The sequence below is a fragment of the Punica granatum genome, chromosome 2 (genome assembly GCF_007655135.1).
Source record: "Punica granatum isolate Tunisia-2019 chromosome 2, ASM765513v2, whole genome shotgun sequence".
NCBI lineage: Eukaryota > Viridiplantae > Streptophyta > Magnoliopsida > Myrtales > Lythraceae > Punica > Punica granatum.
The window spans coordinates 20,927,909-20,936,079 of record NC_045128.1 but is presented as its reverse complement, the minus strand read 5'-3'; the positions used below and the strand labels follow the sequence as shown (position 1 = coordinate 20,936,079).

The following is an 8,171-nucleotide window of genomic DNA, read 5'->3' as shown; positions in this document are numbered from 1 at the left end:
AGGAGATATGACCATATTAGGATTACTTTATGTCTATATATATTCATCTTAGTCAATTTTTAATGAGAGGAACATTTAGAAAATTGTGAGAGTATTCTCTTTGGTTCTTGAAGAACTAATCGAACTTATCGGAAGTTTCCGTGGCGTTCATCATCGACTTATCAAACGGTTTTCCACCACCGTTTGTGGCGTCTTCATCGACTTATCAAGCAGTTTTCCATTACCGTTTGTGGCGTCTTCCTATATACCGAGGTTCTTGTTTCGCATTAAACAACGGGTTGAGGTCAGTTATACCAAGGTTCTTGTTTTTGTCGTAAACAACGGGTCGAGGGTTCGTCAATCAAATCTGATCGTGGAACGATCTTGGGTTCCTTTAGTTGTCGGGTCTCGTCATTCTTGGCGGGAATCGCATCATTTGGTATCAGGGCATCAGGCTTCAAATCGGGTTTATCCTATCCTTTTTTGTTTCAATTTGCTGAGTTTCGCTTCATCGAAATTGTTCTTTGTGGATTATTAGTAAAAAAAAAAACAGGGCTGAAAAAAAAAAATTTCGGCTGAAAAAAAAAAATATACAAAGCTGAAAAAAAAAGAGCTGAAAAAAAAAATCGGCCAAAAAAAAATACAGAGCTGAGAAAAAAAAAGATCGAAAGAAAAGGAAAGAAGACATCGTTGTCAATTTGATCCAATTTTTTTTACATCAGACCATTCTAAAGTTGTTATTTCTCGTTCTTTGTAATTTGCATTGATTCCGATCCCATAATTTCATATAACATTCTGGTTTAATTAATCCTTCATAGTAGTTGCCTTTTCTCTTGCTTCTTTTCTTCCTGAAATTTCCTTTGATCATTAATTTTCCTTGATGAGTTCTTGGTGAATTGTTGCTGGAAAATTTGGAGTTGTTTGTTTAGTTCCAAAGGAACTGAAAGAGAATTGTCGAGTGGAAAAAAGGCAAGAGCGGTGAGAATATTAGAGGGTTAAAAGCCACATATTTTGTTGAGTGAAAACACGAGTGTAGAGTGATTCACATTCTTGAGTGTAAACACGTAAGGGAGCGAATTGTGAGGTCCATTCTTTCTAACTTTATTTTGCAGCAATCATGTCTCACAATAGTGCTAAGAGTATTCCCGAAGGTGCAACGGAATTGGCTGATTCGAAAATACTTATAGAGGCCATGATGAGTGAGATGAGGCGTGTGATGCGGTTGGAGTTTGAGCAGGTTCATGAACGGATAGATCTGATAGAGAATAAACGTGTGGAGCAGCCACGAAACGCTCCTAATGCACGTAGGAGGGAAAGAGTTCAACCGAGGGAAGTGAGGGTTGAAGATGAAGAGATTTATGGGGCTGGTTTTGATGAAGATGATCGAGATTCAGTTGTTAGTAATAGGAGACATGGAGGGCGGTTTAGAGAAGATAGGAATCGGGAAGATTATAACTTGGGTAGTATTAAGATGAAAATCCCATCGTTCCAAGGAAAGAGTGATCCCGAAGCATACCTTGAGTGGGAGAAAAAGGTGGAGTTTGTATTTGATTGTTATAGTTATTCCGAGCTGAAGAAAGTCAAATTGGCAGCAATTGAATTCTCGGATTATGCAATTGTTTGGTGGGATCAATTGATGATAAATAGGCGAAGAAATAAAGAGCCACCTATAGCTACGTGGGAGGAAATGAAAAGGGTGATGAGGAAGCGATTTGTTCCTAGTTATTACTACCGGGAGCTGTATAATAAGTTACAAAGTCTTAGGCAAGGTAATCGGAGTGTAGAGGAATATTTTAAGGAGATGGAAGTGGCCATGATTAGAGCTAACATAGAGGAGGATCGAGAGGCTACTATGGCAAGATTTTTGGCTGGATTGAACCGAGAAATTCAAAATGCCGTGGAATACAACATTATGTGGAGTTGGAGGATATGGTGCACATGGCCATCAAGATTGAGAACCAGTTCAAGAGGAGAGGCAATACACGTGCAAGCCAAAGTCCAAGCACATCCACTTGGAAACCGAATCAGTGGAAGAAAGATGAGAAGCAATCCACGTCGATGTTGAAAACCGAGCAAAAGCGAGAAGCAACCAGCCATGTTCCTCAAGGTAAAACCGACATTTCTACCTCCAGGAATCGTGACATTAAGTGTTTTAAATGCCAAGGTAGGGGACACATAGCAAGTCAATGCCCAAACAAGCGGGTCATGGTGATGCGAGACAATGGTGACATTGTGACCGACACTGAAGATTCCGACACCGATGACATGCCCCCATTGGAGGACGTTCCCGAAGAGGAATATTTAGCTCCAGATGCATTGACATTGGTGGCAAGGAGAGCATTAAGCTTGCAAACAAAAGGAGTTGAAGAAGTGCAGCGGAGAACATCTTTCACACTAGGTGCTACATCAAAGACAAGGTATGTAGTGTGATTATTGATGGTGGTAGTTGTACTAATGTCGCAAGTGCAACAATGGTGGAAAAATTAAGACTGCCCATGGTGAAGCACCCTAGGCCGTACAAGCTGCAATGGTTGAATGATAGTGGTGAGATAAGGGTGAACAAGCAGGTGTTAGTTGCATTTCGAATCGGTAAATACGAAGATGAAGTGTTGTGTGATGTAGTACCGATGCAAGCAGGACACTTGTTGCTAGGGCGTCCATGGCAATTTGATAGACGAGTGAAGCATGATGGCTTTACGAACAAATACTCCTTTGTACTTAATCAGCGATCAATCACTCTTGTACCATTGACTCCGCAGCAAGTATATGAGGATCAAGTGAGATTGCAAAAAGAGAGTGATCAAAAGAAAGAGAGTGAACAGAAGAAAACGAGGGAAAATCAGAGAGAGGCTGAGAAAAATGAGAGAGAAAAAGAAAATCAAAATTCGGCCATTGAGAGAAAATCAGAGAGAAAACAAAAGAATTTTTATGCAAACATGGGAGAAATTAGGCAAGCAATGTTTTTAAATCAGCCGATGATTGTACTTTTGTACAAAGAGGCATTTTTCAATACTAACGAACTTGATATCTCTCTTCCTAGTTCTGTTGTTTCTCTTTTGCAGGAGTATGAGGATGTCTTTCCCGAGGAAACACCACATGGCTTACCTCCAATCCGAGGGATTGAACATCAAATTGATTTTGTTCCCGGTGCGACAATTCCAAACCGACCAGCCTATAGGAGCAATCCTGAGGAGACAAAGGAGCTTCAACGGCAGGTAAAGGAGTTGTTAGAGAAAGGGTACGTGAGGGAGAGCTTGAGCCCATGCGCTGTTCCAGTAATACTTGTACCTAAGAAGGATGGGACGTGGAGAATGTGTGTTGATTGCCGAGCAATCAACAACATAACGGTAAAGTATCGTCATCCTATTCCTCGCTTAGATGATATGTTAGATGAGTTACATGGTTCTTGTGTATTTTCTAAAATTGATTTAAAGAGTGGTTATCATCAGATTAGAATGAAAGAAGGAGATGAATGGAAAACTGCCTTTAAAACAAAATACGGTTTGTACGAATGGTTAGTTATGCCTTTTGGTTTGACTAATGCTCCAAGCACCTTTATGAGACTTATGAATCATGTTTTGCGTGCATTTATAGGTAGATTTGTGGTTGTCTACTTTGATGATATACTAGTTTACAGCAAAAACTTAGATGATCATAAGGTACATTTGAAATCTGTCTTAGATGTGCTTAGGAAGGAAAAGTTATTTGCTAATATGAAGAAGTGTACTTTTTGCACCGATAAGCTTGTTTTTTTGGGATTTGTTGTTAGTGCACAAGGTATACAGGTTGATGAGGAGAAGGTACGTGCAATCCAAGAGTGGCCTAGTCCCACAAGTGTAAGTAATGTTCGTAGTTTTCATGGACTTGCTAGTTTCTATCGGCGGTTCGTGAAGGACTTTAGTAGCATAGCAGCACCACTTACTGAAGTGATCAAGAAAAACGTTGGATTTAGATGGGGAGAAGAACAAGAGAAGGCGTTTCAGCTAATCAAAGAGAAGCTGACCAACGCTCCTTTATTATCTTTACCTAACTTTTCTAAAACTTTTGAGATTGAATGTGATGCTTCAGGTGTTGGTATAGGTGCAGTTCTCATGCAGGAAGGACGACCAATTGCTTACTTCAGCGAAAAACTAAGCGGTGCAGCCTTAAACTATCCAACTTATGATAAAGAGTTGTATGCATTGGTTCGAGCTTTAGAGACGTGGCAGCACTACCTATGGCCTAAGGAGTTCGTGATACACACCGATCATGAGTCCTTGAAACACTTGAAGGGCCAACACAAACTAAACAAAAGACATGCCCGATGGGTGGAGTTCATCGAGACGTTTCCATACGTCATTCGGTATAAGCAAGGTAAGGAGAATGTGGTCGCCGATGCACTTTCTCGCAGGTATGCATTACTCTCTACACTTGATGCAAAATTGCTTGGTTTTGAGCACATTAAAAATTTATATGCTGATGACCATGAATTTGTGAGGAATATCGAGCTTGTGAGAAAATTCCTTGTGGTAAGTTCTTTAGGCATGATGACTTTCTATTTCGAGAGAATAAGTTATGCGTGCCAAATTGTTCCTTGAGAGAGTTATTAGTGCAGGAATCACATGGTGGGGGATTAATGGGACATTTTGGAGTAGCAAAGACTTTAGCTATTTTGCAAGAACACTTCTATTGGCCACATATGAAAAGAGATGTTGAGAGAATTTGTGGTAGATGCATTACGTGTAGGCAAGCTAAATCCAGAGTGCAGCCTAACGGTTTGTATACTCCTTTACCAATTCCTAGTGAGCCTTGGATTGATATTTCAATGGACTTTGTGTTAGGATTACCTAGGACTAAACGTGGGAGAGATTCAATTTTTGTGGTTGTGGATAGATTTTCTAAGATGGCACACTTTATTCCATGTCACAAAACGGATGATGCCTCGCATGTTGCTGATTTGTTCTTTAGGGAGATTGTGAGGTTACATGGCATGCCTAGAACAATTGTTTCGGATAGAGATGCTAAGTTCTTGAGCTATTTTTGGAAGACTTTGTGGTGTAAGTTAGGTACTAAGCTGTTATTTTCTACTACTTGTCACCCACAAACTGATGGTCAAACGGAAGTAGTAAATAGAACTTTGTCTACTTTGTTGAGGGCAATCATAAAAAAAAACATTAAAACATGGGAAGAGTGTTTACCACATGTTGAGTTTGCTTATAACAGATCTGTTCATTCCGCTACTAAATTTTCACCATTTGAAGTTGTTTATGGATTTAATCCTTTAACTCCATTGGATTTATCTCCTTTACCTTTGACTGAGCATGTTAATTTAGATGGCAAAAAGAAAGCTGAATTTGTCAAGCAGATTCATGAGAAAACAAGACTCAACATTGAACGAAAAACGGAGCAGTATACAAAACACGCCAACAAGGGCCGTCATAAGCTGATTTTTGAACCCGGAGATTGGGTTTGGTTGCATATGAGGAAAGAGAGATTTCCGGCGCAAATACGTTCCAAACTGCTTCCAAGAGGAGATGGACCTTTTCAAGTCCTGGAGCGCATCAATGACAATGCTTATAAACTAGACTTACCTGGTGAGTACAATGTAAGTGCTACTTTTAATGTTTCTGATTTGCTTCCTTTTGATGTAGGTGATGATTTGAGGACAAATCCTTTTCAAGAGGAGGGGAATGATGCAAATCGTAGCACGACTTCAAGGGATCCAGTTCAAGTTCCAATTGGACCGATTACGCGAGCACGAGCAAAGAAGTTTAAAGATGAACTCAACGGCCTGATTCAAGAGGTTTGGGCTCAAGCAAATTCGTGGAGGCCCATTGGACATGAATCACGTGATCCACAAAGATCCATCAACATTATTCAAGTTATAGAAGATTCCGGACAAGGCTAAATTCAGCAAGTGTTTAAGGAAGCTTCTAGAACAGTTGATGATCAACAGAAGATAACATCAGATTTGTTTGAAGTTTAAATCTCATAGAGATATTCTAGGGGTATTTAGATTTTATATCTTTATAGATTATGTCATATCTCTATCGATATTCTTGGTTTTAATTTCCTTATCTATAGGAGGAGATATGACCATATTAGGATTACTTTATGTCTATATATATTCATCTTAGTCAATTTTTAATGAGAGGAACATTCAGAAAATTGTGAGAGTATTCTCTTTGGTTCTTGAAGAACTAATCGAACTTATCGGAAGTTTCCGTGGCGTTCATCATCGACTTATCAAACGGTTTTCCATTACCGTTTGTGGCGTCTTCATCGACTTATCAAGCAGTTTTCCATTACCGTTTGTGGCGTCTTCCTATATACCGAGGTTCTTGTTTCGCATTAAACAACGGGTTGAGGTCAGTTATACCAAGGTTCTTGTTTTTGTCGTAAACAACGGGTCGAGGGTTCGTCAATCAAATCTGATCGTGGAACGATCTTGGGTTCCTTTAGTTGTCGGGTCTCGTCATTCTTGGCGGGAATCGCATCAGGAAATAAATTGGCTGCTGAAAAGGAGGCCACTTGGCCCATTCCACACTCATCACTATCTGATTTCTCACCTTTTTCGTTATTATTATTATTTTTTTTTCTTTCGTATAGATAATGATCCAGCCACAAGTTGTGGTATATTAAATACATTTAAAGATCCAGCCAAAAAAAAATAAGGGTATATTATATACATGTATGTATATGCATGTTTGGTGGACACTAGCCTCACAATCTCCCCCACTAATGAAAATTTCGTCCCCGAAATTATTTACCTGATATCGGGAAAAGGTATGGATAGTTGACTCTCATAGAATCCTCGGGTTCCCGAGTGGCTTCTTCTATCGAATGACTCTTCCACAATGGAATTCTCTTGGTTCGAAGGACCTGCTCCTTTCTATCTAAAATATCCACTGGCTCTTCCTCATATGTCAAGTCTTCATTTAGCTCCACCGGTTGATAACTCAGAACATGGGATGGGTCTGGTATATACTTACGCAACATTGACACATGAAACACGTTATGAATACGGGATAGTTCAGGAGGTAGAGCCAACCGGCATGCCACCTTCCCAATGCGCTCGAGAACCTCTTATGGCCCGATATATCTGGGACTAAGCTTCCCTTTCTTGCAAATCTCATAATACCCTTCCACGGTGATACCTTTAAGAAAACTCGATCCCCTTGCTGAAACTCGAGGTCCTTTCTTCGTTTATCGGCATAATTCTTTTGTCGCCCTTGAGCGGTCTTTAATCTCTCTCTGATAATCTTGACCTTTTCAGCTGTTAGGTCGACTATTTCCGGTCCAGTTAATTGCCTCTCTCCAACTTCGTTCCAACACAATGGTGTTCGACAAACCCGACCATAAAGCGACTCATATGGTGCCATTCCAATACTAGATTGATAACTGTTATTATACGCGAATTCCATCAAAGGAAGGTAGTCATCCCAGCTGCCTTGAAATTCTATAACACACGCTCTTAACATTTCCTCCAATGTTTGAATGGTCCTTTCGCTTTGCCCGTCTGATTCAGGATGAAAAGCGGTGGTCAAATTCAACTTTGTGCCTAGAGCCGTAACAAAACTATTCCAGTACTTGGAAGTAAAATAGGAACCTCGGTCTGATACTATGGATGCCGGCACACCGTGCAACCTCACAATCTCCTTAATGAACAATTGTGCCAACTGATCTGCACCGAATGTCGTTTTAGCTGGTAGGAAGTGAGCGGATTTAGTCAGCCTATCAACTATCACCCATATAGAATCATGCCCTCTTCGTGTTCGTGGAAGTCCCGAGACAAAATCCATAGTGATCTTTTCCCATTTCCATTCAGGTACCGGAAGAGGTTGTAATAACCCGGATGGGTGTTGATGCTCTGCTTTAACCTGTTAACATACTAGACACTTGGCAACAAATTCAGCTATCTCCTTTTTCATGTTATACCACCAACAGCTTCTCTTCAAATTATAATACATCTTAGTGCTTCCGGGGTGCATTGCATAAGGTGAGCTATGAGCCTGTGCAAGAATCTCTCTCTTCAACTCAGCATCATTAGGTACACAAATTCGACTCCCAAACATAAGTGTTTCATCCTCTTTCAAAAGAAATTCAAACTTCTTGCCTTCCTTTACTCTGCCTTCCTTAATCTTGATTTTCATCTCTACTAAAAATGGATCTACTTGTTGCTCTTCCCGAATTCGATCAACTAGCACTGGTTT

At 40.2% G+C, this 8,171-nt stretch overlaps 1 pseudogene; it reads left to right on the top strand.

Moving 5' to 3' along the window:
• The first annotated feature begins 1,441 nt into the window (after positions 1–1,441).
• On the top strand, positions 1,442–5,755 carry LOC116193513 (annotated as a pseudogene).
• The last annotated feature ends 2,416 nt before the right edge of the window (positions 5,756–8,171 follow it).